Below are 26,922 nucleotides of genomic sequence, written 5' to 3' on the forward strand. Positions count from 1 at the left end.
GTCAGCTTTTGAGATGCCGTTCCACGCATGTTGCACTTGGTTGATCAATACAGGGACGGTTAACGCTGTTTGGGGTCTGAAGCTGGAGCGGTTGTCCGATCATGTCTCATATGTGATCGACTGGAGACGGGTGTGGTGATGGAGCAGACCAAGGCTACATGTCGATACCTTGTAGACCAATAAATGGCATGCGATCGTTTCATTTCGTTTTTTGCATTGTCGTAGAAGGAACATCCAACATGTCGTAGCCATATTACACGACCTCGTCTGAACTCAGTGAGGTACTGATAACCAAGTTTTTGTTGCCTTTAAGGCATTCTTGACTACTATCAACTCGACACGTCCAATCTTAAAGGAAACTACCGCTGACTACCGTTGCAGTGTGTTTTTAAAAACAGATTTGCGCCACAAATGCGGCTGGGGTGAAATCTGAAAGGACATCATGTTCAATATGTAGAAACATTCCTACCGACTTTCGTTTATGTGGCACAACTCCTTCTTAGTGTTGTGATTCTTTTTCCTTCAGTGTATATCGCATGATGTGATGGGCAGTTGAAAACAGTATGTCCCAGTGGTTCCAAAGTGAAACTACTTCCTTAAAACAACTGATACTTTACCTTTTGCAATTCATTTGATATTCCTTGCTTACTACGATAATCAAGATTAGTTTTGTGAAAAATCTTACATTTCTATTCCAAAGACTAACTACTCCTTGAAACAATTCACTGTTTACTTTTTGCCAATTTGTTCTTGTATTTGTTGCTTACTACGACAATAAATGTTGTTGTTGTTGTGATCTTCAAATGGTTCAAAAATGGTTCAAATGGCTCTGAGCACTAAGGGACTTAACAGCTATGGTCATCAGTCCCCTAGAACTTAGAACTACTTAAACCCAACTAACCTAAGGACAGCACACAACACCCAGTCATCACGAGGCAGAGAAAACCCTGACCCCGCCGGGAATCGAACCCGGGAACCCGGGCGTGGGAAGCGAGAACGCTACCGCACGAGTTGTGGTCTTCAGTCCAGGGACTGGTTTGATGCAGCTCTCCATGCTACTCTATCCTTTGCAAGTTTCTTCATCTCCCAGCACCTACTGCAACCTACATCCTTCTGTATCTGCTTAGTGTATTCATCTCTTGGTCTCCCACTACGATTTTTACCCTCCACGCTGCTCTCAAATACTAAATTGGTGATCCCTTGATGCCTCAGAATATGTCCTACTAACCTACCCCTTTCTTCTAGTCAAGTTGTGCCACAAATATCTTTTTTCTCCAATTCTATTCAATACCTTCTCATTAGTTATGTGGTCTACCCATCTAATCTTCAGCATTCTTCTGTAGCAGCACATTTCGAAAGCTTCTATTCTCTTCTTGTCCAAACTATTTATCGTCCACGTTTCTCTTCCATACTTGGCTACACTCAATACAAACACTTTCAGAAACGACTTCCTGACACATAAATCTATACTGGATGTTATGAAATGTCTCTTCTTCAGAAACGCTTTCCGTGCCATTGCCAGTCTACATTTTATATCCTCCCTACCTCGACGATTATCAGTTATATTTCTCCCCAAATAGCAAAACTCATTTACTAATTTAAGTGTCTCATTTCCTAATCTAATTCCCTCAGCATCACCCGATTTAATTCGACTTCATTCCGATATCCTCGTTTTGCTTTTGTTGATGTCCATCTTATTTGCTCCTTTCAAGACACTGTCCCTTCCGTTCAGCTGCGAACCTCAAAGTTTTTATTTCTTCTCCATGGATTTTAATTCCTACTCCGAATTTTTCTGCTTGTTCAATATACAGATTGAATAACATCGGGGATAGGCCACATCCCTGTCTCACTCGCTTCCCGACCAGTGCTTCCCTTTCATGCCCCTCGACTCTTATAACTGCCATCGGGTTTCTGTACGTATTGTAAATAGCCTTTCGCTCCCTGTATTTTACTCCTGCCACCTTCAGAATTTGAAAGCGAGTATTCCAGTCAACATTGTCAAAAGCTTTCTCTAAGTCTACAAATGCTAGAAACGTAGGTTTGCCTTTCCTTAATCTAGCTTCTAAGATAAGTCGTATGGTCAGTATTGCCTCACGTGTTCAGACATTCCTACGGATTCCAAACTGATCTGCCCCGAAGTCGGCTTCTACCTGTTCTTCCATTCGTCTGTAAACAATTTGTATTAGTGTTTTGCACCCGTGGTTTATTAAACTGAAAGTTCGGTAATTTTCACATCTGTGAACACCGGCTTTCTTGGGGATTGGAATTATTATATTCTTCTTGAAGTCTGAAGGTACTTGGCCTGTCTCATACATCTTGCTCACCAGGTGGTAGAGTTTTGTCAGGACTGGCTCTTCCAAGGCTGTATGTAGTACTAATGGAATCTTGTCTACTCCCGGGGCCTTGTTTCGGCTTAGGTCTTCCAGTGTCAGTCTCTTCACGCACTATCATATCTCCAATTTCATCTTCATCTACATCCTCTTTCATTTCCATAATTTTGACCTCAAGTATATCCCCTTGTACAGACCCTCTATATACGCCTCCCACCTTTCTGCTTTCCATCTTTGGTTAGAACTGGGTTTCCATCTGAGCTCTTGATATTCATACAAGTGGTTCTCTTTTCTCCAAAGGTCTCTTTAATTTTCCTGTAGGCCGTATCTATCTTACCCCTAGTGAGATATGCCTCTAAATCCTTACATTTGTCTTCTAGCCATCCCTGCTTAGTCATTTTCCAATTCCTGTCGCTCTCATTCTTTAGACGTATGTATTCCTTTTGGTCTGCTTCGTTTACTGTATTTTTATATTTTCTCCTTTCATCAATTAAATTCAATATATCTTCTGTCACACAAGGATTTCTACTAGCCCTCCTCTTTTTACCTACTTGATCCTCTGCTGCCTTCACTATTTCATCCCTCAAAGCTGCCCACTCTTCTTCTACTGTATTTCTTTCCCCCATTCCTGTTAATTGTTCCCTTATGCTCTCCCTGAAACTCTGTACAACCTCTGGTTCTTTCAGTTTATCTAGGTCCCATCTCCTTAAATACCCACGTTTTTGTAATTTCTTCAGTTTTAATATGCAGTTCATGACCAATAGATTGTGATCAAAGTCCACATCTGCTCCTGGAAACGTCTTACAATTTAAAACCTGGTTCCTAAATCTCTGTCTTAACATTATATAATCTATCTGAAACCTTCGAGTATCTCCAGGCCTCTTCCATGTATACAACCTTTTTTTATGATTCTTGAACCATGAGTTAGCTATGATTAAGTTATGCTCTGCGCAAAATCCTACCAGGCGACTTCCTTTTTCATTTCTTACTCCCATTCCATATTCACCTACTACGTTTCCTACTCTTCTTTTTCCTACTGTCGAATTCCAGTCACCCGTGACTATTAAATTTTCGGCTCCCTTCACTATCTGAATAACTTTTTTTTTATCTCATCATACATTTCATCAATAACTTCGTCATCTGCGGAGCTAGTTGGCATATAAACTTTTACTACTGTTGTAGGCGTGGGTTTCATGTCTATCTTGGCCACAATAATGCGTTCACTATGCTGTCTGTAGTAGCTTACCCGCACTCCTATTTTTTATTCAGTATTATACCTACTCCTGCATTACCCCTGTTTGATTTTTTATTTATAATCCTGTATTCACCTGGCCAGAAGGCTTGTTGCTCCTGTCACCGAACTTCACTAATTCCCACTATATCTAAATTTAACCTATCCATCTCCCTTTTTAAATTTTCTAACCTACATGCCCGGTTGAAGTATCTGACATTCCACGCTCCGATTCGTAAACGCCAGTTTTCTTTCTCCTGATAACGATGTCCTCCTGAGTAGTCCCCGCCCATAGATCCGAATGGAGGACTATTTTACCTGCGGAATATTTTACCCAAGAGGACGCCATCATCATTTAACCATACAGTAAAGCTGCATGCCCTCGGAAAAAATTACGGCTGTAGTTTCCCCTTGCTTTCAACCGTTCGCAGTTCCAGCACAGCAAGGCCGTTTTGGTTAGTGTTACAAGGCCAGATCAGTCAATCATTCAGACTTTTGCCCCTGCAACTACTGAAGAGGCTGCTGTCCCTCTTCAGGAATCACACATTTGTCTGGCTCTCAACAGATACCCCTCCCCCCCCCCCCCGTTGTGGTTGCACCTACGGTATGGCTATCTGTATCGCTTAGACACGCGCAAGCCTCCCCACCAACGGAATGGTGAATGGTTTATATATAATCCTCAAAATATTTATTTTCCTCAACACAGTGTGGTGTTAAAAACTCATTTTCTACTGTAAGGTTCCACGTTCCCTATTCAAATTGTCTGATGTACTATGATACAACAAATCTACGGTTATCGAAGAAATAAAATGGTAATTTAAAACAGATCAAGGTCTAAAGTCGAGTTTTTACCGTCGCCCTCAGTCCGAAAACTGGTGTAAAGCGGATCTTCATGGTAGTCTGTCGCGTACTGGTCTTTTCATCTCCGCGGAACTACGGTACGCTAAAGAGGTTAGGACTTACTTACTTGCTTGTTATACGGACGCCTCGGTCTCCCATTACAAATTTTATATCCCTTTCCCTCCCATACACACTTTCCACCACCCTCTACACTACCAAAATAATTTTCCTTGAATCCTCTGTTTGTGTCTAGCAATTGATCCCTACTTTTAATTGAGTTATACACTCTTTTTTACTGTTGGGAACTCCTCTGTTAGTGATATGTTGAACCCATCTGATCTTCACCATTCGTCTGTAGCACCATATTTCAGATCTTGTATTGTCTTCTTGTCTTTTTTGTCTATCGTCCGCATTTCACTCCTGTATACAGCTACAAGCCATACAGATACCGTCAGAAAAGCCGTATAACAGGTTCTGTCTTCCAGATTTCCTTCTATGTTCTGCCAGATTTTGATGTATTTCTCTTATTTATAACAGCTCTTCTTGCAGTTACAGTTCGGCGTTATTTGGCCTCTCTACTTTTCTCATTGTCAGTTATTAACATTCGGCTACTTCTTTCAGTTCCTGATTTACTAACGTGATTTAATCAGCATCTTACGATTTAATTCGTCAATACTCAATTACTGTTGCTTCCCTTTTGTTAATGTTCACTGCACAAATTCTTTCGAAGGCATTATCCGTTTCTATCCACTGATATTCGATGTGCTTTGACGCCTCTGACAGATTATAGGGTCATTGGCAAACCTCAGACTTTTAATTTATTCTCTTTGAACTTTAACTCTCTTTCCACATTCCAGTTGCTCATTCTACAGATAAATAACACGGGGAATTGGCTACAATCCTGTCCCTGTCCTTTCTTAGTTACTGGCTCAATTTTCCTTTTCGCCTACGTCACTTCTAACAACATACCACAAGGAAATTTTATGTTTACATGAGACGTTACGAAGTGCAGTCTAATTGACAGCTTATTTTTTGGATTAGATACAGTTTTTCTCAGAACACAATACTCACGTTGAGATAATAATTACTATAACGCTGAGAGTGAAGTTCGTTTCAGTGATTTTAACAATAGTAAATAATGGAATTTTTGCTAGCAATTAAGACAGAATACCCAATTTCGTCGTTCGGTAGCAGTAGAACACAATGCAGGAGACTTAGAGTTTTTGAAAATTTCACCCAAGAGGTTAGAATACATTTCGACAGGATCGGGTAACTAGTAAACATCTCAACCAAGACCAAGTACATGTGCTTCAGCGAAAGCTACACATCCATAATTGAAAAACCAATTGAATAAATCCTACTTGGAATAGCCTGGTTGTTAACACCCATAAACAAATGAGTAGGCAGTCTGATTGATTGCATCATTGTTATCAGTCGATATGGTAGTACGATGTCGTACACCTTTTGGAAATCTTGGAAGATGGCGTCCATCTGTTCATGTACTACACTAAATGAAACTAATGTGCTACAGTCTAGCCGTTCCTGAAATGCACTAGCAGATTGCCAACTTGGAACCACTACAGCTGTACATTCTGCTGGATACAAATGAAAATTTGTGCCGAACCAGGGCCTGAACCCGGATTTCCCGATTATCGCGAGCAGACGTCTTAACCACTTCGGCTATCCGAGCACGGTTCCAGGGCCGACACAAATCTCCATATGTCTCAATGTCTGTTCCCACGGCGCTCCCACAGTTATGTGATTCCATCACAAGGAGAGATTTTTCTTGTCATTTTCCTGGCCTTTGACTATTACTGGAAACATACGAAAATTGGTGCCTGACTGGGACTAGAGCCCGCATTCCCCTCTTGTTACGAGCAATTGCATTAAGCACTTCGACTGTCCGAGTACGCTTGCATGCATGCATGCATGTCTGAAGGAACATTGCATGGAACTATACAGACACTATCAAATACAGATAGTGCACTGTTGTACAGTAGGAAGCATCAATTCAATATTTATCAAACTTTGAGAATACGTTCATCACATAACGACTGCTCAATGATCAAACATCAGTAACAGGCATGAACCAACAAACAGTAATACATTCTTCTGCTCGTTGTGGCTTGACAGCCTCCTCATCTGATCTTATTGCAAAACCTGAAACATATGCTGTGTCAGTTTATAAACATTACTGGCTGGAGGCTGATATGGAAGTACACGTCTTGCCTTTGCAAACCAGTCATGGTTTACGGGTGAGAAATCAAGGGTCAACCAAGGATAGCTAAATCTCTCAAGGCGTCCGTGGTGTGAACTACAATTTGGCTCTTGCATTATCCTGCTGAAAGATTCCATTTGGTACCCGGCTCATTAAAAGTCTGGAAAAAAAGTTTAATATTCTTGCCATATACAGAAGAGCACTCAGTCTTCCTTAAACAGCTGGAAAGTAAGTCCACATGGCGTATAAAATTCCGCCCAAGAAAGTAATTCCAGGAATTGTGGAGGTATGACTCTCGAGCTGCTACCTGCGACCTTTTACAGAAGCGTTGCTTTCATACTGACAGCCACAAAAAAAAGCCAGATCTGATGCTGTACGTCGCAGATAGCCTCTCAATGCGTCTGTTCCGCTCTACATGATGCAATTCTATATTGGCTGTGTTAGTGTGTCAGCTGTGGAATCCTGTGACGACTAGAGACCTCAATCCAATAGCTTGCAGTAATCTGTGCTTGACAACTCTGTCTGTTATCTCTGCCCAAGTGCCAGTTGTTGTCATATGTCTACTCGTCAGAAGCAGTTGAACAATTCGACTGTCTTTCCTGGAAGCTAATTGTTATAAGTCGACATGGTAGCACAGTTTCGTACACTTTCCGAAAATCTTGGAAGATGGAGCCAATCTGTTCGTCTATTACACTAAATGAAACTGAACGTGCTTGCCTCAGAGTTGTAGTGAGCCCATTTGTCTCGATTCAGTCTATGACTTTACACTACAGACAGCTGTCTGTGCGATCTCTTGGTATCATGCTCTCATCTCTATCTTCCTAGTGATTCGAACATTATCAGTGTCCGAAAGATGACGCCGAGCAGCACTTCCAGGTCGTCCGATCTTGCTGTTTTGTGGTCTAACGCTAAACACACTATAACTCCAGCAGTATTGTATCTTTCTTTATTTGACTGCTTTGTCAACATTCTATCACTACTTGTTTTTAGTTCGGTGGCGCAACTGGACCACAACGCACATTTTAAATTTTATACAAACACACAACAACCACATTTGTACAGTTTTCATAATATGTAAAAATTTACTGCAAGTAGAAATGTTATTTGACGTAAATCAGTTTCTTACTAACAACAAAATGTTTACCATTAACATTCCGCCGTCTGTAAGATTATTAGCAATATCACTTTTCATTCCTTACTCCAAGAACAAAGGCTGACTGCCGCCCCATTAAAAAGTTGCAGCTCTTTTCATCCAGCGGCCCCTACTGACTGGGGCACCACTAAGTAAATGTAACAAATGTTTAAGTGATTTCGACCGCGAGATGCTTCTACTCGTAAAACGATTTGACCATTAAACACGAGAAGCAGTTGGTGACAGGTAGCAGTTGCTGCTCATAGCAGCTCCTTCCACCTGGTCATACAGACCGAGACCGGTTGGCGGAATCAAACATAAATAATATATTGCGGTCTTGACTAGTTTTATTTGCTGAAATCTACGATTTATGTTCTCTTTTCCATCGATGCATTCAAGTAAGTTACGATTACCGCACGCACCAGAAGATAGAGAATGATGCTGCAAATAAATGAAGCTGTATCCGTTATGGCGACTCCTCTTTCTTGAATATTACGTAATTCGTCGTTGAATATGCTTATGAGGCTAAACAGTTGATGGATAATGTAATATAGCAGTTTCAGGAATTCCAGTAGACCCCTGTATGTAGAACAGGTTATGGTGCAATGTACAGTCGAGACGGAGATTAAATGCTCACAGAGACAGGTTTCACACATTTTGTATGAGATGACACACTTAGATATTTACGCATATGGGCTAGCGTATATTGATTAGCAGCCACAACGAATTAGGTATACTGTGCTCTCCCAATGTCATTAATATATTCCTCCTACCACAAAGCTGTTCATATAAAACACTTTCCAAGCCGTGACACTCTATTTCTGAATAATTATAGCACACCATCAACGCGCTCTGCTTTAAATATTTTAACTCGAACTCGGACAGCCTGCGCTCACTTTGTACTACTTTATACATCGATGACTAGTTACTGACCTCCCCCTGCACCCCCTGCCACCAGCAGGGCCAACGAACGTCATTTTTTTTTTACTTTAGCTCATTCTCTTTCAACTGTCAGTTCCGCTGTTGTAACATTCATGTCAATTTCTACGGGCATAGTGCCTACAGAGTATGAAATATACACGAATAACAATTAATCCGTAAAAATATTTCTACATCTACATCCATACTCCGCAAGCCACCTGACGGTGTGTGGCGGAGGGTACCTTGAGTGCCTCTATCGGTTCACCCTTCTATTCCAGTCTCGTATTGTTCGTGGAAAGAAGGATTGTCGGTATGCCTCTGGTGGGCTCTAATCTCTCTGATTTTATCCTCATGGTCTCCTCGCGAGATATACGTAGGAGGGAGCAATATACTGCTTGACTCTTCTGTGAAGGTATGTTCTCGAAACTTCAACAAAAGCCCGTACCGAGCTACTGAGCGTCTCTCCTGCAGAGTCTTCCACTGGAGTTTATCTATCATCTCCGTAACGCTTTCCCGATTACTAAATGATCCTGTAACGAAGCGCGGTGCTCTCCATTGGATCTTCTCTATCTCCTCCATCAACCCTATCTGGTACGGATCCCACACTGCTGAGCAGTATTCAAGCAGTGGGCGAACAAGCGTACTGTAACCTACTTCCGTTGTTTTCGGATTGCATTTCCTTAGGATTCTTCCAATGAATCTCAGTCTGGCATCTACCTTACCGAAGATCAACTGATTCCCGGCGGGGTCAGGGATTTTCTCTGCCTCGTGATGACTGGGTGTTGTGTGATGTCCTTAGGTTAGTTACGTTTAAGTAGTTCTAAGTTCCAGGGGACTGATGACCATAGATTTTAAGTCCCGTAGTGCTCAGGGCCATTTGAACCATCTGAAGATCAACTTTATATGATCATTCCATTTTAAATCACTCCTAATGCGTACTCCCAGATAATTTATGGAATTAACTGCTTACAGTTGCTGACCTGCTATATTGTAGCTAAGTGATAAGGGGATCTATCTTTCTATGTATTTGCAGCACATTACACTTGCCGGCCGAAGTGGCCGTGCGGTTAAAGGCGCTGCAGTCTGGAACCGCAAGTCCGCTACGGTCGCAGGTTCGAATCCTGCCTCGGGCATGGATGTCTGTGATTTCATTAGGTTAGTTAGGTTTAATTAGTTCTAAGTTCTAGGGGACTAATGACCTCAGCAGTTGAGTCCCATAGTGCTCAAAGCCATTTGAACCACATTACACTTGTCTACATTGAGATTCAATTGCCGTTCCCTGCACCATGCGTCAATTCGCTGCAGATCCTCCTGCATTTCAGTACAATTTTCCATTGTTACAACCTCTTGATTCACCACAGCATCATCAGCAAAAACATCTGTGAACATAACCTGGGACCACTATTCCAGTGACCATGTACTGTGTTCTTGTATTAGGTATCATCGACAAAAAATTTTAAAGAAAGGAAAGAAAAGAATTAGGAAACAGCAAATACGTTGTAAAAAGAATTTACAAAAAGTAAGAAACAAAATACACTCATGTTCATAAATTAAGGATAACTGCAGAATGTGGTGCCACACAACGTGGCTCTACATGCTCATAAATGAAGGATAACTGCAGAATGTGGTGCTACAGAACGTGGCTCTACACAAAACTGCCGCTAATAGCTTAGGAACACAGGGAACACACACGACACAGACCTGTAAGTCCACGGTATTGGTGATAAGTTGAGAAAACCGTCCCGAAACACATTTGCTACAAAACACCACTATTTCGTGTGCATGTACCCCGACATCAATATGGGATATGATCACCATGCACACGTACACAGGCCAAACAACGGGTTGGTATACTCTGGATCAGGTGGTCGAGCAGCCCCTGGGGTACAGCCTCCCATTCTTGCACCAGTGCCTGCCGGAGCTTCTGAAGTGTCGTAGGCGTTTGAAGACGTGCAGTGATACGTCGACCGAGAACATCCCAGACGTGCTCGTTGCGGTTTAGGTCTGGAGAACAAGCCGGCCACTCCATTCGCCTGATATCTTCTGTTTCAAAGTACTCCTCCACGATGGCAGCTCGGTGGGGCCTTGCGTTATCATCCATCAGGAGGAAGGTGCGACCCACTGAACCCCTGAAAAGGCGGACATACTGGTGAAAAATGACGTCCCGATACACCTGACCTCTTACAGTTCCGCTGTCAAAGACATGCAGGGGTGTACGTGCACCAATCATAACCCCACCCCACACCATCAAACCATGACCTCCATACAGGTCCGTTTCAAGAACATTAAGGGGTTGGTATCTGGTTCCTGGTTCACGCCAGATGAAAACCCGGTGAGAAACACTGTTCAGACTATACCTGGACTCATCTGTGAACATAACCCGGGACCACTGTTCCAATGACCATGTACTGTGTACTTGACACCACTGGTTGTGGTCGTCATTGTTCGTATGATGGAGCTAGTCTTAATGGTTTGTGTGTATTGTCGTTAGATATATGCTGTGCATGACGAGATTTTAAATTTGCCTGTACTGCGCTCTGTCGCTGTATTTGTGCCTGGACGAGGAGTTCTGTTGCACAGCGGTATAGTGAGGTTAGGAATAAAATGTTGTTACAAACGAACGGAGATGGCTCAGTGGGGCGCATCTGCCGGTCACACAACAGTGTCGCAAGTAAACGTCAACACGAGGGACCCGAAGTAAAAAAAAACTGTGAGCTCATTTCATCGGAGTATGCGAGAAGCAAGCGAAGAACAACTGATTCGATTCAGTATCTTGACAACAGTGCGAAACAGACAGAATGCGTTACTGTAACGAGACTAGCCGTAGCAACTTCACTTGCCCCACTGCAGACTCCTAGCATATGGGATTGGTTTTCAAATATGTGAATGACTCGAAGACTTCTTAAGTAATAGAAACCAGTACGTTTTCCTCGATGGTGAGTGTTCATCGGAGGTGAGGGTATCATCTGGAGTGCCCCAGGGAAGTGTGGTAGGTCCGCTGTTGTTTTCTAACTACATAATAGATCTTTTGGACATGGTGGATAGCAATGCGCAGCTCTTTGCTGATGATGCCGTGGTGTACAGGAAGGTGTCGTCGTTGAGTGACTGTAGGAGGATACAAGATGACTTGGACAGGATTTGTGATTGGTGTAAAGAATGGCAGCTAACTCTAAATATAGATAAATGTAAATTAATGCAGATGAATAGGAAAAAGAATCCCATCGTGTATGAATACTCCATTAGTAGTGTAGCCCTTGACACAGTCACGTCGATTAAATATTTGGGCGGGACACTGCAGAGCGATATGAAGTGAGACAAGCATGTAATGGCAGTTGTGGGGAAGGCGGATTAGTCGTCTTCGGTTCATTGGTAGAATTTTGGTAAGATGTGGTTCATCTGTAAGGGAGACCGCTTATAAAACACTAATACGACGTATTCTTAAGTACTGATCGAGCGTTTGGGATCCCTATCAGGTCGAATTGAGGGAGGACATAGAAGAAATTCAGAGGCGGGCTGCTAGATTTGTTACTGGTAGGTTTGATTATCACGCGAGTGTTACAGAAATGTTTCAGGAACTAGGGTGGGAGTCTCTGGAGGAAAGGAGGCGTTCTTTTCGTGAATCGCTACTGAGGACATTTAGAGAACCAGCATTTAAGGCTGACTGAAGTTCAATTTTACTGCCGCCAACTTATATTTCGCGGAAAGACCACAAAGATAAGATAAGAGAGATTGGGGCTTGTACAGAGGCATATAGGCAGTCATTTTTCCCTCGTTCTGTTTGGGAGTGGAACAGGAAGAGAAGATGCTAGTTGTTGTACGAGGTACCCTCCGCCACGCACCGTATGGTGGATTGCGGATTATGTATGTAGATGTAGATGTAGAGCTTTAATAAGACCCCCTTTCAGGATGCAAACATCGCATAAATGAACGCTCTGAAACTCCACAGTTAAACAACAGAACAGCCGACAGCGCTGACTGGCTCAGAAAACGAGAGCAACGAATGGCGAGGGGGGGGGGGGGGGGGAAGAATCACATCATCGCCTGCTATAAAACCTCCATCCTCCTCAAGCTCATTCTTGGAGTTAGTCCATTGCATCCGCATCACAGATACCGATGAGACACTAGGCCTATTAAGTTGCTGGATGCTGTCGTGAATTCAACGTTTACAAGCTGCAGCCAACTTAGAGTCCACTGACGCAAATCCACAGCCGTCAGGCTGTTAGTCGCAACGGTGTGTGACCGAGGATGGGGGCCGGGCCCACGATTCGTGTATGAAGAACTGATCTGCGCGACTGCGAGCTGTACGACTTTGGCGCTTGGCATCTGTGTAGCCGCTACTGTGGCAGTACAAATGGCACTTTGCCGGCCAACTGCTGGGGGCGCCACTCGGGCGTCCTTCGTGTTGTTGCTGCCTCTTCCGCCTACACGCCATCTCGAAAACCGACAAAAGGAGCTGCAAATTTCTGGGACCGAGCCTGAGCGCAATTTCACTCATCGAGAGTGCTGACTCTCTGACAGACGTCCGTGGCCAAGCCAAGCTGCAGAGACGCACGGCCACCGTGTCCTCCTGCGACTGGGTCGCAGCACTAACCACATGCAATGCAAGGCTTTGCTCACTGAATTCATCCAGACTGTTGCCCCTGCAACTACTGAAAAGGCTGCTGCCCCTCTTCAGGAACCACACGTTTGTCTGGCCTCTCACCAGATACCCCTCCGTTGTGGTTGCACCTACGGTACGGCTATCTGTATCGCTGAGACACGCAAACCTCCCCACCAACGGCAAGATTCATGGTTCATATGGGGTGCAGTAACTTTGTTACTTAAAGAAAAAATGATTTTCTGTGAATTCAGATTAAAATGTAATGCAAAATTTGGAAACAGGCAATGAATTTACTTTTATTTATCGAAAAATTAAACTGAATTTATTTTAAGCAAATGAGCAACAGATTTACTTTTAACATAAGAACAATAAAGTACGTACCAAACCAGCACAAGTAACCCGCTAAGCTAAATGCAGTACAAATGAAATTGCGCTCTCTTAATTTGTGCTGTATCATTAGCTGTTAGTTTTGCCTTTGAAGTTTTACGTTACTTTAAGTGAGTGAAATTAATAGAAATTAATACTCAAAACTGCAAATTCGTTAAGCCTCTGTTACGGGATAAAACAACGGACAGCTACCGTGGCAGCAAAATTTAGACTGAAACTGGTCATTAACAACAAACAAAAGTAGCAGTATATTGTTGACCAAATTTCATATTTTTACGACACTCGGTGACTTCATGGAAAGTAAACGAACTCTGCTTGGTAATAATGCCTGAGGACAATAGGAACACAGGTGCCCTATAAGTTTTAACTATTCTATGTTATTATTCATGAAGATTACTAAAGTCTGTGAAAGAAATGCCATTGGGTAATGCCTGTACAACATTAGTTATACTCTGTCAGTTAAGAGTCCTACTATGTTGCAGCTGTGCGGATTACGAAGAGCGTAAGCCGACGACAATGCTGAGACGCTGCTGTCGCAGCTGCTGGTTGAGAACGACGAGTCGTATCCAGAGCCAGGTATAGTAGTGGGACAGACAACAGTGAGGACTGCAGCTCCCTCCACCTGTCCTCTCAGACCGTGCTCTGAATACTCGCGGGCTATCGAAGTAGCCGCGCCTACACTGGCGCGATCACAGCTGCACACCGTGTCTACGGGAGCGCCCAACACACTTCGCACTCCTTCATCACGCCAGCTGCTCTGCTTCCTCTCTGCTCGTAGCGTAACAGAGACTCTCCATACGCAAAGATAAACAACGGCACAGCTACTGCCATTTCGTCGTTGCTATCGATACATTTAAAAACTTCCCTTGGCTATTACCCAGAAATTAACAACATTTCCATTATAATTACAGTAAATGATATACAGTCAACCCTCCACTTTAGCTTAGAGCGCTAATGCGCTGCTCCCTGGACTCGTGTAGGCGCGCCGGCCACGGATCGAAACCGCCTGGCGGATTAACGAAGACGGCCAGGACTGCCTGGATGTGGTTTTTAGGCGGTTTTCCACATCCCACTAGGAGAATACCGGACTGGTCCCGACGTCCCGCCTCAGTTACACGACTCGGAGACATTTGACTAACATTCGCACTATTTCAGGTCTTACACTCGGCACAGACATCTGCGGGGACTAATTCCGTCCCAGGGGTACAGGGGGGCGAAAGGAAGGACATCCAGCCACCCTCTGACACAAACATTGACAACTCCATTGTAGTAAGGTCGAACCCACGTTGAAGTGGGACAAACGCCCAAATAAAAAAAATGGTTCAAATGGCTGTGAGCACTATGGGACATAACATCTGAGGTCATGAGTTCCCTAGAACTTAGAACTACTTAAACCCAACTAACCTAAGGCCATCACACACATCCATTCCCGAGACAGGATTCGAACCTGCGTCCGAAACGGTGGCGCGGTTCCAGACTGAAGCGCCTAGAACCGCTCGGCCACACCATCCGGCAAAGGCCCAAAGAAAATGATGATGATGATGAATTATATATAATCAGAAATAAACACACTATTACATATCAGACACATGGGAAAGTTACCGAACTATCAGTTTAATAAATCACAGCTCCAAAATACTAACACGAATTCTTTACAGACGAATGGAAAAACTGGTAGAAGCCGACCTCGGGGAAAATCAGTTTGGATTCTGTAGAAATAATGGAACACATGTGGCAATACTGACCCTACGACTTATCTTAGAAGAAAGATTAAGGAAAGGTAAACCTACGTTTCTAGCATTTGTAGACTTAGAGAAAGCTTTTGACAATGTTGTCTGGAATACTCTCTTTCGAACTGTAAAGGTGGCAGGGGTAAAATACAGGGAGCTAAAAGCTATTTACAATTTGTACAGAAACCAGATGGCAATTATAAGAGTCGAGGTGTATGAAAGGGAAGCAGCGGTTGGGAAGGGAGTGAGACAGGGTTCTCGCCTCTCCCCGACGTTATTCAATCTGTATACTGAGCAAGCAGTAAAGGAAACAAAAGAAAAATTCGGAGTAGGTATAAAAATCCGTGGAGAAGAAATAAAAACTTTGAGGTTCGCCGATGACATTGTAATTCTATCAGAGACAGCAAAGAACTTGGAAGAGCAGTTGAACGGAATGGACAGTGTCTTGAAAGGAGGATATAAGATGAACATCAACAAAAGCAAAACGAGGATAATGGAATGCTGTGGGAATTCGATTAGGAAATGAGAGACTTAAAGTAGTAAAGGAGTTTTTCTATTTGGGGAGCAAAATAACTGATGATGGTCGAAGTAGAGAGGATATAAAATGCAGACTGGCAATGGCAAGGAAAGCGTTTCTGAAGAAGAGAAATTTGTTAACATCAAGTATAGATCTGGAAGTGTCAGGAAGTCGTTTCTGAAAGTATTTGTATGGAGTGTAGCCAAGTATGGAAGTGAAACATGTACGACAAATAGTTTGGACAAGAAGAGAATAGAAGCTTTCGGAATGTGGTGCTACAGAAGAATGCTGAAGATTAGATGGGTAGGTTACATAACTAATGAGGAGATATTGAACAGAATTGGGGAGAAGAGGAGTTTGTGGCACAACTTGACAAGAAGAAGGGATCGGTTGGCAGGACACGTTCTGAGGCATCAAGAGACCACAAATTTAGCGTTGGAGTTCAGTGTGGAGGGTGAAAATCGTAGAGGGAGACCAAGAGATGAATACACTAAGCAAATTCAGAAGGATGTAGGTTGCAGTAGGTACTGGGAGATGAAGAAGCTTGCACAGGATAGAGTAGCATGGAGAGCTGCATCAAACCAGTCTCAGGACTGAAGACCACAACAACAAAACAACATTCCATATCGAATGCAGATCATGTAATAAAGCTTACAGATTCAGAATTAGAAAAGTACATGTTAACAACGGTTATTAAACGGCGAAAAGTGCTGGACGGAGCAGAAGGTAATTTATCCGCAATTTTCAGTGGTACACACTCACATCCCACTTCGCATTTTCAAGTTGTACGGACAGCTAGGGTGCTGCCAGGTAGCGCAGGAAAGACGACGGGGTGACTGTAAAGCTGTCTTCAATAAATGATTGTTAGTTGAATTATGTTTCATTAGCGGCCCCGGAGGGTCACTCGCCCGCGCTCTTCACTGTACTTCGTTATAACAACGCGACCCTGGCTCGGGTCGTGGCACTGCTCATATGTCGGAAACACTGACGGTCGTCAAAGACGTCACCTGCCTGCGTTCTCGTAAGCTGTTTGAGCAGTTTACCAAGTTTTGCACGTGACGCGCGCAGATACAATCATCCAAGTGAAAGCACTTTCCCGTTCGGAGTCCTGAGTTTATTTCGGCGATCAGCCTGAGAGAGCAGGCAGCCAGAGGTCACGTTCCCGGGTCAGTCTCGGGCTTCCAGCAGCCGTCCATCGCGGGAGGTCGCCCCACCGCCCCACCGCCCCACCGCCCACGGAGCGGCGCCAGACTCTGCAGCCGAGAGTAAATCTGCCGTTCAGGACGAGCGCACAGTGAACCGGCGCCGCCCCCACTATCTGCTGGACGCGCCCGGCGGTCACGTCTCGCCTCCCCCACCTGATGCCACTCGGCGATCCGGGGCTCGCGGCTGTTTGAGCGTTTCGTTGCGGTAGCGCTCTCCGCGTCCTGGTGACCTTTGTCTGCGTCATCTAACAACAGATTCACCAACACCGTTCTTTAGTTCATTGGCCAGATCGTATAGCGTAACACGTATAGCTTTAATTTGGGAGACAGGGATGTGCGCCAGACTCATATAGAATCCACGTGGCGGGTTAACGACCCTGATCAGCTTGGGTGTGGTTTTTACACAACTCCACACAGTGGTTTAGGCAAATGCTGGGTTCTTTCGGAAGTCCCGTCTCAAACAATTAGGTACGCACACACTGAAAATACTATCACACACAGAAGAAACTTATACACGATTCACCGACAAAAGGTTCTCACGACATTTCGGTCGTCGGAGACGGTTATGCTGAATGGGCGTAAAGGTTACGCGCAGACAGCTGAAAGTAGTTGACGCAACACTGCGCTAGCTACACTTAGTGCTGCATAGTTACAGTTGCTTTTGAGGCAAGAAGATGGTCTGATCTTCTTCCGAAATCGACTGTCATTAATAACAGGTACTGGTACAGCTGCATACTTTACAATGTAGTTTTCAACACTCCTAAAAACTCTTCAACACCGCCTAAACAAAATAATAAAATAAAATAATGTAAAATGGTCTCCATGCTAGACGGCATAAATGTTTGTGGAAAAAGAAAGGAGCAGTTTTTCAATTTCTTGGAAACTCTATAACCCAACACAGTTACCAAAGTGCTGTACCTAAATATACACTGTTAGAAAAAATCGAATTAATGAGGAATGAAGTTTGCGGATACATTTGTCTAGGTAACATATTTGGGTGATTAACATTGCAAGATCATAGGTTAATGTAACTGCGAGATAAGACGTTGCAAATGTGAAATGCTGGTGCATTAGTAACCGTTGTCCCCTCCAGAATTTTGAATGCAAGCATACAAAAGTGGATGCATTGTGTTGTACAGGCGCCGAATGACAGTTTGTGGGATGCATTTCCATGCCTGTTGCGCCTGGTCGGTCAGTACGAGGACGGTTAACACTGTTTGTGTCCGATGATGACCGATATGTCCAGAAGGGGCACCATATGCGCCCTTTCCTTCAAGCTGTAACAGCATTTCTACGCATGCTTGATTCCTGCTGGTGACTCCGATATACATTCCTGCTGGTGACCCCGATATGCAGGTGATTCACGAAGATATGCAAATATTTTAATATTTATTCTACAGGTAAAACTAAATAAATAACTTCATACAAACAAAGGTCCGCAAAATTTTAGTTACGGAGTTACGGCTAATAAAAGATTTTTCCTGAAATTTAGAACCAATCTCGAAACTGTGCGTGGTTAAAGTGAAGCACGATTTCCATTTATTTAGTTATTATTGATCTGACAAATCTAATCAAACATGTCCCAAACGTGTATCTGCAATAGTTTTCCAGAACATTCAGAGAAGCATACGTAATTTCCTAAAATCTTTAACTACTTGGATCTATTTATTTTTTAAATTCCAGACAATTTTAGAAAGTTTTAAAAAGAAGTTGTAGATAATATAATTTTGGAAAAATGATGGTAATAATGTTAACTGAAACTGTATGAGTTTGTCAGATAATTTGCTTTTATTAACGCCATAGCACACGTGAATTCATGTTAAATCGCATTGAAACAATGCTCAGTGTTAAGGAAGTTGTACAGTGTACATATGGATGCCAACAATGCATAAACGTTTCTACAAACAAATTTACTTGCATAATAATCTTAGCTTCTCCTAATTTACTGGAAAACTACTGAAGTTACACGTCTGGAACATGTATTAGATTCACCATTCCAATTGTAAGACGTGTATATTTCTGTTGTCTATTGTCAAACCACAATATATGAAAGATGTTTATATTTTTATAAATATGATTAAGTAGGAATAATTAATATTTGTCATGTTGTAAATAACTGTAGTAGCAGGGAATGTCTTCACGAAAGTATTGTTGGCAAGAGAGACCGCACATTGATATAATTTTAAGAAAAGAGCGGGAAAGACCGCGCAATGATACATTTTGTAATGGGAGCAGGGATTGTCTGCACCAGAAAACATTGTTGGAAGAAGAGAGCGCACTTTAGCGTTCGTAGGAAGTCAGTAGTAAGGGAGATGTGAAGCGAGTCGGCAGCAGGTCTGAAGCGAGAGGTCGAGAGGAGCGGTGTGCGTGCCAGCCACCAGCTATGATTTACAAGAGATTATAAACGGATGTACAGAGACATCAGCTAACTATTATCCTAAGAGGAACTAATATTATTGAATTAATTTTTTGAGAAACTCAAGACTACTGAAGGTATGTTTGCGCATTGCTAGTTGTAAGATTATTGTAAAAAGTAAGCCCCATTTGAACGTTTGTAAAAACATTTCATTACCAGCAGTAAATATTTGAAGAAACGTTTTCAGAATATAATTAATTTTTGCCAGCAATGTTGCAGTACTGATTATAATCCATCCCAAAAACCATCAACGTAAAACTTTGCAAAGATTTTATTGTTGTCAAGAAAAAATGTAACTATGAATTACGTAACATCAGTCAAATTAATTAAAGAATAACGTAAGCTTTGCTATTAAAGAATAACTTCAGCTTTGGTAATAAATACAGCCACTTATTACGACAGCCCACCAGCAGTTAATAGAGTATAGTAAACCAGAGTAAGTACATTCATGTCACAGTTCGATGTAGCAGTCAGATGGCGATCCAGTAACAGTAAAAAAGGTAAGGAACGGTTTTGGGTTATTGCAGATAACAACTGAGGGCCACGACGACGACACATTCTATGTTTCGTCGAAATAATCAACAAATCACTTTTAATAAGCAGCAATTAAAGTTGTATGCGGGGATTGAGAAAGAGAACAAATTTCAAAGGTAAGATTTCATTTGTTGTTATTGAGCAAGAGGTAGAAATCCGAAGGGAAGGTTTCATAGGTTATTGTAGAAGGGAAAGTGGCGTACCAAAAAAAAAAAAAAGAAGGAGATATAGGGGAGACGGGAAAGTTCCACTTGGCGACATCCAATCAGTAAGACTCTTTAGTGAATCTACTGTGAAAATGAATGTACTGACTCTGACAATTGTATGAATAAGTTAGTGTTAAGTGGCGCAACGCTTATACTAAACTGTATACCTTTAATTCACAGCCCATCGGCAATTCTGTTTGCTCTATAGATTCTGCGTTGAAAACTGTTTGTTCAGTGTTGAATCCGCTTTAAACAGTGATATATTTTGTTGCGTGAGCTAATTATAGACAGTGTCCCGCAGAATAATTACTCGTTCTCAAAGTGATAAAAGTGTATAAAATACTGACGAGAAATTCTTTTCAGGAATCGACAGAAATAATACGTGTGAAAAACACGATAGTGAAACCTTAAGTGAACAGACATTCGAGAGTAGTAATAATATGAAATCTTTTGACGAGCAATCAACTTCAGAAATGCCAACTGACAATGAGACATTCGTGCAAAATAACTTGTTTTTAAAAACAACAGACGCTACACAGCCACAAATTACGCGTAGCAGACATAATAGTTTCAGTAACGAAACCACTATAATGCAGTCAAACAGTGTGACTCCATTACGTGCCGAAACAGATTCAAACGGTACACAGCTACACAATCTGCGTAGCAGATACCACAGTTTTATTGACGAAAATCCCGAAACAACGGAAGAGGTGACACGAATACAATCATCTGAGGATGTTCAAATGAACACAGATGCACAACCTTTAACAGCGAATACAAATACACACAGAAGTCAATCCGAAGCAGATCCAATAATGGCATTTTTGCTACAAATGAGACAAGACATGAACCAAAACTTTAACAGAAGGGCACAAGAATCAGCAGACCTAAAAAACGAAATCAAGGTAGTCGCTGAAAAATGTTCACAATCAAACTAAGAATTATACGCCAAGATTCAAGAAATAAGAGATAAACAAGAGGCATTCATGATTAGCATACGATAAACAATGACAGAGAACTTTTCTACACAAAACGCTCACAATCACACAGAAAACTGTTCGATACGTCACCGCAAACTGGTGCGGTCGCAGGATAAAGAACGAAAAGAACTATTACAAACAATTATTAAACAGCAACAGGACGACAAATAGAAAGTGTTTGCTCAGGGAAAAACTAACGTGGACAATCACGTACACTCGATTTCGGAAGAAATCAAAACGGTTAAGGAGACAAATATTCAAATACAAGAGAGGCTCAGGGAAATCCAATCACACGCAATTGAGGTGAAAATTTCTACAGACACTGAAATCCAGAATATTTGGGATAAATTAACAGAAGAAGTCCAGACACTAACTGACAAAATTGAACACATAGAAATCAATCAAGATCCAGAAAATTTGAAAGCAGATTTTAAGAAAGTAACCAAAAGTAATCGTAAATTACGAAACGAATTGACAGAAAAGATCAACGAACTCACTACAAGAATACTACCAATGACAGTAAATCAGATGACACTACACCAGTCTCAGTTCAACAGATTTATAATAGTAAAGATACGCAAATTACAAATGTGCAACAAACAATCGCAGACCTAGAATCACATAACAATTTGTTACACCAGAAAATTTATTCCTTACAGCAAGGGATAGCTGACACACAAGAAACAACTGCAAACAATCAATTCCAACAGAACAGACACCATTATGACATGCCTCAGATGCATAATACATATAATGTCGGTAGACTTCAGAGAGTAAGAGATCTTAACGAGGCAGAAAGACACATAAATTCAAATTCACAACATTACGAAAATAATTACACACACATACATGACGGTTTCGACCACAAGCATTTCCTTTCAGTGAGAAAGTTTAAAACAATTACAAACGACAGGACGCAAATACATCCACTGGACTGGATCCAACAATTCAATGCGGCACTCCCACCATCATGGCCAGTTCAACATAAGCTAGAATTTATTATTAGTTTTCTTGAAGGGGAACCAGCGAGAAGAATGTGATCAATTGTTAGACAGTGTTTTTCAGTAGAAGCATTCCAGGAAGCATTTCTAGCAGCATATTGGTCAGATACCACACAGAGTAGCATTAAAGATCTCCTAAATAGTCTGCCAAATTTCGAGAATTCTACTTTCTCAACAGTCACACAACTTTTCACGTATATGGTTGAACAAAACCAATACCTCAATGAGCCATATAGTCAATCCGCATTAATACAGCTGTGTATTTCAAAACTCCCCAGAGCATAGAAAGTGTCATTATTAAGAGGCCAGCAAAAGGACAGCGTGTACGCATTTAGAGACATCCTGCAATTGCTGGAGGTGCACCAGGCATATTATGCGTTTGTTAATACGAACTTTTCACGACATAACGCAAACCAGACAAACAATGCTAATTTTGAGCAAACACGATTTGGCAATAACAATCGTAATAAACGCTTTCGCAGTGAAAATGAAAATTTTAATCAAGAATACACACAGGGTTTTAATGAACAGCAGTATAATAACAATGTAAATTACAATTCAAGACAGCAACAAAGCCATCCAAATAACATGACACATATACGACAGGAAATGCCGAACCGGTCAAACTTTCACATGACTCATCGCCAAGAAAATGCGACGGGTACAAGCAATTACACGGGTCAGCCGCAAAATGCAGAAAACGAACAAAGACAGCCTTTTCAGAGAAACACGCGTGCCTCGCCGTATAACCACAGTTATAACGACAGAAGAAGAGAAAACGAACACTGACCGCAAAGGACATTTTACAATGATAATTTTCATAGAAATTTAAACAGTAAACAACAACCAAGTCATCATATGAATGTACCAGACACAAGATTTCATCCGCCACCTACCACTAATAATCAAAACGGTAGAGCAGTACAGCTCATAGAAAACACACAACACACCCCGACAGAAAATGAAATGTCAGAACATTTATGACTAGGGATAGCCTGTGATGAATCTCTAAATGACGACACTATGGATAAGGACAGAGAAATGATAACGATAGAGAATTCCACTACATTCGACGACGTGCGAGACATATTGTTACACGAAAAACCGATCATGCAGAAAACTATATGCCGATTGTTATCTCACACTATACGCGAATACATATAATAACGACATGGCAGAGGAACAGGAGTATAATGTATTAGAGACAGTTACACGCAAGGCTGTAGACAGTATAGCAGAAGATGACACAGAACGCACAAAATTAGAAAATATTCTTGTGAAACATAAAACAGTTTTTAACAATGTTCCAGGAAGGATGGCAGGATTTATGTACGAATTTCAGGTGAAACCACACAAGCAAAACGTCATCCAACCCAGCATATACATACAGAAGCAGTTAAGAAAGAGTTACGAGTAATGATTGATCAGGGTACAATTGAACCAGCAGCAAGTCAATATATAAATCCATTACACATCGTTGAAAAGACGAATGGATCACTCCGTTTAGTTTTACATTCACGTCAGGTTATTAAAATAATCATTACAGAAACTGACCGACCACAGACGTTAGAAGCGTTACTGCAAAAGTTTCATGGCACTTCTATGTATACCACCCTCGATCTCAAATCAAGATTTTGGCAAATCCAGTTGCATCCAAATTGCCGAAAGAATGCGGCATTCCTTTGCTTTGGTGAATGTTACCAATTTTGTAAACTTCCATTTGGACTAATGATTTCGTCTGCAGCTTTTATACGATGCATGAATACAAATCTCCCACAGGATCTTAAAAATATAATTACTACATATGTAGATGACATTCTAATCGTAGCAAAAAACTGGGAACAGCACAACCACACCCTTCAACAATTACTGAATTCATTCGAGCGGAACGGTGTAACTATAAACCTCCGTAAGTCTGAATTTGGAAAAGCCTCAATAAAATTTCTAGTTCATATCATTTCACAAACAGGTATTGCACCAGACTCCGACAAATTGCAAGCATTGAAAGATGTCGACGTGCCATCAAATAAGAAGGAACTTCGGAGCTTGTTAGCCCTTATTAATTATTTTAGAAAATTCTTTAATTATAAAGCATTAGACACACCTTTGCTATACCAGCTCACAAGTAAAATCACAATTTGGTCATGGAATGAAGACGCTGAAGCTGAATTCGAGAATTTGAAAGAAGCTTTAATAAGGGCACCTTTGTTATCACATCCCGACCCAACACAAAACATTTATTTTGCAATAGATAGTTCAGCTACAGCACTAGGAGTACAAATTTTCCAGGAAGTAGAGGAGGAAGGTAAGACAATCGTTAAACATACTGCGTTTGCAAGCAGGATACTTTCTCCAGCAGAGCGCAATTATTCTGTAACAGAATTAGAGACGCTATGCGTAGCATGGGCATTTAAGAGATTCCGTCATTATCTGTATAGAAGACACACCACAGTATATACCGATCACCGAGCAGTTCAGTTTTTATTATCAGCAAAAGTTATGAATGATAGATTAAGCCGTTGGGAATTATATCTACAAGAGTTTTACTTTACTAATGTACACATTCCAGGCACGCAGAATATTGTTGCCGACGCACTATGGAGATCTATACACCATAAACGACTAGAGAAAGAAAATACCTTCTGCCACAACAACCATAGTATTATGTACATCAAACAAGTAGCTTTCGAAAACTTTATATCATCAGTATTACAGGACATAGAGAGAGAACAGCAGAAAGATAAAACACTAAAAGAGATTGTAACGCTTTGGCGAGACAAGAGCAACGCAAAAATGAGACATAATTACACTATACATCAAAATATTCTGTTTATTCGCTCATACCCAGACGGCAACAATTGGCTTTTACGCATTCCAGATGGGATCAGAAAAAAATTGAAATTGTATATGCACCTAAGCTATGCACATTACAGAGCTAGGAAATGATTTCTAATTCTTCGACAAAATTGTCACTTCAACAATTGCATGGGGGCTTAATTATTTATTAATGCAAATAATTTTAATCTTAGTAGCTGACTGTAAGGTTATGCAGTCTCTTAACCGGTTGGCCCTGGGTAGTATTAGTACGCAATCTGACTGCTTAGAATAACAACAAAGAATGAAAGAAAACTTCCGTTAACACAATTAATTAATTAAGTCCCCAGCAACTATAAAACCTACGAAACAACAAAACACAAGTGTAGCTTTTCTGTGTGTGGAAGTGTGATTCAACGTACACATCTGGCATGGTTCTTCCTCAATAGGACAAGGTATTTTAAACACCATTTATACTGAAGTAATTTAAAAAAAAACAGAAATACTATAATTGCACATAGAAACGAGAAATACAGTATAATACAAGAATATGAGCCAGATGCTTTGTTGACTGAACCTGTGACCAAGAGGCATTATTGTTTAAGACATTGAAATAATAAGGAAAAGGAATTTTTTCCCTTCATATATATTGACGAAAAGCACACTATGATCATTACAGCATCCCCAATCCAACAACATCTGGTGTCTAGCCCGTCAAAACAATACTACAACATCTGAAAAAGCACTCTCCATGGGAACTTCTCAACAACGACTCCCTACTGCAACATCTCAACAAGCACTCTCCACTACGACTTCTCAATAAGCACTGCCTACCACCCCTTCTCGACAAGAACTGCCTGTGGAGGCGGCTAAATAATACCCTTTGGCGCAATCTCTGGCGCTGTGACTCAGTGTAGCTACCTTTCATATGCCCCTCCTCCACGGGCTAGAATTTGATGGTATTTTTGCAAGCATTGGTGGTGAAAATACCACCAAATTCGTCCAAAAAATACAGACAAAAATTTAAAAGTAATATTAATAAGAAAATATCACACAACTAAATAAATTTTGGCTTTGCACTGACCTTTCAATAACATAGTACATAAAATACAGCTAGGAATACAAATGCTTGCATACATGTGATTTTACATAACAGTTTACATAAGTATTATTCAATCAATGGCACCAGAAATGACGAACAGGTGCAGGTAAGAATCTCATAACATTTCATAAACAGTAAACACACAAAAAATCAGTTTTTACAAATATTCACATAAAACCCTTTCAATAGTTCAATAAACAAGTAGAACTCCTCAGAGTAGTTGACAGTCCCAACAGTAGCACCCAGCAATGATCAACAAGTGCAAATAGCAGTCTCATAACATTCCATCAGCAGTATTTAAACAGCTTCAACAGTGGCACCCAAAAATGGCGAGCGGGCGCAGACACCAACAAGTGACATCATTTCAGTAGAAGCAGTCCATCAGTGGCACCCAGTAATGTTGAACAGGTGCAGACACCAATAAGTGACATTATTTCAGTAGAAGCAGTTCCACCAGTGGCACCCAGTAATGTTGAGCAGGTGCAGACACCAAGTAATGTTGAGCAGGTGCAAGTAACAGTCCATAATATTCACTATCACTAATTAAACAGTTCATCAAAGTGCATTAGCACAAATTAAACATCTCCTAGTGGCACCCTTCATGTTGAACAAGTGTACGTAACAGTCCATAAAATTCACTATCTCTAATTAGACAGTTCATCAGAGCTCATCAGCAAAAATTAAACATTTCCAAGTGGCACCCAGCAATGTTGAATAGGTGTAAGCACGAACAACAGTTTGAATGCACACACAATTGC

Source organism: Schistocerca americana, chromosome 7 (genome assembly GCF_021461395.2).
Source record: "Schistocerca americana isolate TAMUIC-IGC-003095 chromosome 7, iqSchAmer2.1, whole genome shotgun sequence".
Lineage (NCBI taxonomy): Eukaryota > Metazoa > Arthropoda > Insecta > Orthoptera > Acrididae > Schistocerca > Schistocerca americana.